The sequence below is a fragment of the Sinocyclocheilus grahami genome, unplaced genomic scaffold (assembly GCF_001515645.1).
Source record: "Sinocyclocheilus grahami isolate Dianchi unplaced genomic scaffold, SAMN03320097.WGS_v1.1 scaffold422.1, whole genome shotgun sequence".
In the NCBI taxonomy this organism is placed as follows: domain Eukaryota; kingdom Metazoa; phylum Chordata; class Actinopteri; order Cypriniformes; family Cyprinidae; genus Sinocyclocheilus; species Sinocyclocheilus grahami.
In genome coordinates this window covers 638581-642039 of record NW_015505601.1, presented here as the reverse complement: position 1 = coordinate 642039, position 3459 = coordinate 638581, and positions in this window count along the sequence as shown.

The following is a 3459-nucleotide window of genomic DNA, read 5'->3' as shown; positions in this document are numbered from 1 at the left end:
CCAGTAGCTGCACGCATTAAATACAAGTCATTAATGTTTGCGCACAAAACCACCACTGGCTCTGCACCCATTTACCTAAATTCATTACTTCAGACTGATGTGCCCTCTAGAAGCTTGCGTTCTGCGAGTGAACGTCGCTTTATTGTTCGTCCCAAAGAAGCACAAAATCACTTTTACAGACTTTTAAATGAACTGTTCCCTCCTGGTGGAAAGACCTGCCCAACTCAATCTGAGCAGCTGAGTCCTTCTTCTTCAAGAATAGGCTAAAAACACATCTCTTCCATCTTTATTTGACCCTCTAACTCTAGCACTCTCTATTCTAATTCTATTCTTTAAAAAAAAAATATTTTCTAATCTTTTTGTATTCTATCGGTTTTCTTTTCATTTATTATACAATTAACAAAAGCAAAAAAGACCTCTAACACTAGCTTGCTCTATTCTTTTTCTATTCTATCTGTTTTCTTTTTATTTATTATATTATTGAAAAAAAAACTTGCTACGTGTACTGCGTTAAGCTAGTTGAGACTTGTTATAGCACTTGTATATCATTGCTCTTTTGTTGATTTTGATTGCTTCCATTGTCCTCATTTGTAAGTCGCTTTGGATAAAAATGTCTGCTAAATGACTAAATAATAATTAAATAAATAATTATATATATATATTTGGCATAAAAATGACATACTTTTAATAAGGTTAAACAAATTGCCATTACAAAGGTAAAAAAAACTGCCAACCACTTTAAGGAGTCAAACATTGTTAAAGCATGTAGTGATACATTTTAAAAAACTAATTGCAAATCTTTATACAAAATGTAATCTTTTAAATGTAATCTATAAGTCATGCAATACTGTACATCCAAATAAGAAGTGTCTGTATAAAATGTGTTTCATAAATTTTTTTTTTTATTACCAGAAAAAAAAAACAGTCATATCATAAGACACCTATTTAAAATCTCTGTGATATCGAATTTACAAATGCATTTACAAAAGTTTGGCTGACATCTTTTAAGATGGCATTACAAGATGCACAGTCACAATGAAAATAATGAAGGAGTGGCTTCACAACAACTCTGTGACTGTTCTTGAATGGCCCAGCCAGAGCCCTGACTTAAACCCAATTGAGCATCTCTGGATAGACCTAAAAATGGCTGTCCACCAATGTTTACCATCCAACCTGACAGAACTGGGGAGGATCTGCAAGGAGGAATGGCAGCGGATCCCCAAATCCAGGTGTGAAAAACTTGTTGCCTCTTTCCCAAAAAGACTCATGGCTGTATTCGATCAAAAGGGTGCTTCTACTAAATACTGAGCAAAGGGTCTGAATACTTAGGACCATGTGATATTTCAGTTTTTCTTTTTTAATAAATCTGCAAAAATGTCAACAATTCTGTGTTTTTCTGTCAATATGGGGTGCTGTGTGTACATTAATGAGGGAAAAAAAATTACTTAAATGATTTTAGCAAATGGCTGCAATATAACAAAGAGTGAAAAATTTAAGGGGGTCTGAATACTTTCCGTACCCACTGTATTTAAAATCTCTGTGATATCGAATTTACAAATGCATTTACAAAAGGTTGGCTGACATCTTTTAAGATGGCATTACAAGATCCACAGTCACAATGGGCAGATTTCATGAGAAATGTTGACTTCACACTAAAATGATTTAAATGTGTTTAAAGCTTATTCTTTCACAATTGCCTCTGATCTGTAATTGTCCATTTTTTTCCACTCTTGAGAGTTTCAGAATTTTTTTTAATTTTATATTTATTATAGAATTTTTTATAATATTATTAAATGTATGATTATCATCATCAATCCAAACTTCTCGCAGGAACCATTTGGTGGTGCAGTTGCTCCTTTAAGTTTCTGGTCACCAACAAACAGGCCTGTTCATCGCTTGTTCATCACATTATAATATATATCACCCATCACTAAACCGTGCTCAATGTTAAGCATTACAGACATAACAGTCTGACTTTCTGTAAAGCTGCTTTGAAATGACATGTATTGTGAAAAGCTCAATTCAAATCAATTTACTTGATTTACCAGTGACTGTTTATCTGGTGAAAAAAAGCAACATCCCTTAAAGTGGCACAGCCAAGAAGTGACATCGTTTGGACCCTTTCTGCAGCATGACAGAAAGACAAATAAAGAATATTTTGTAATATTTTCTACAAATATTGCAGCACTGATTGTATTCTTTGAGTTCAGCCATGTTATCCAACTTAAGAACTCATGATTAAACAGTTTTCAATTCAATTCAATTCAAGTTTATTTGTATAGCGCTTTTCATGATACAAATCGTTGCAAAGCAGCTTTACAAAAAAAAATAGTTTCGACAATTGACATTCAGGGCTGTAGAGGTCGTCTCTAGGTGCTGATACACCATCTGATCTGGATACGGACTGGATCCGTATGGCTACGGTGACCTCGGAATAAGAATGAAAGAGACTAATATTAGCCTAGATGCCATTCTTCTTACATAACGAGTACATTGGGTGTTATGGGAAGTGTTCCCGGTTCTGGTTGACCTAATTAATGCAGCCTAAAAATCGTTTAACGTATTTGAATATTTGAAATTTGATAGTGTATTATGTGAATGCTTGGCCAAAGAGATGTGTCTTTAATCTAGATTTAAACTAGGGCTGTAGTACTCGAGTCCGGTCCCGAATTGCGATTTTTTTTTTACCAATATTGCGATTGCGATTTAATATGCAATTATTTTTTTTAAAGCTCTTTATGTTCTGTATTAATCAACAAAGACAAGCTATAAATCATTGTATAGTATGACCAACACAATATTATATACATTAAACATAAATGTTCTTTTCTGTAGGCCAGGCCTATATGTTATGGCAGAATTCAGCACTCAACAAAACTCTGGCGTTTTAGCGATGACTCATCTGAACGCCTTTGATTGGCCATTGCATTAATAAACTCAATGGAATCGTATGTTATTGGTTGTAATGCTCACCGCTGTAAAAACAAAAAAACTAAAAATATATATTTTGTTTTATTTGTTGGCCCTAATATGCACAGTTAATTATTCATTTATTTATCACAAGTAATCATCATTACAAAAAAAAAACACTCCACTGTTATCACACATAGCAGAATTTCCTCATATCGTGCAGGACAATTAGAAAGGTAAAATCAATGAAAATCAGTGGATATGTCTGCTATGATAGGATAGGTGTGTTAAGGCCAGTTGGAGCTAAACTCTGCAGGGCATTGGCCCTCCAGGATCTAGTTAGGAGACCCCTGTCCTACAGAGTTGTTACTTTGCACATGCTTTTTGATCATTACAAATAATAATGTAAAATGATTTTCTTAGAATAGGAGATATGCTGTCTCTCGCATCACATACATTATCAATAGTTAAGTATGTGGTCTTGAAGATGATCCTTTTTTTCTCTCATTTGGACTCGGTCTTGACTTGGACTCGAAACTTTTGGACTTG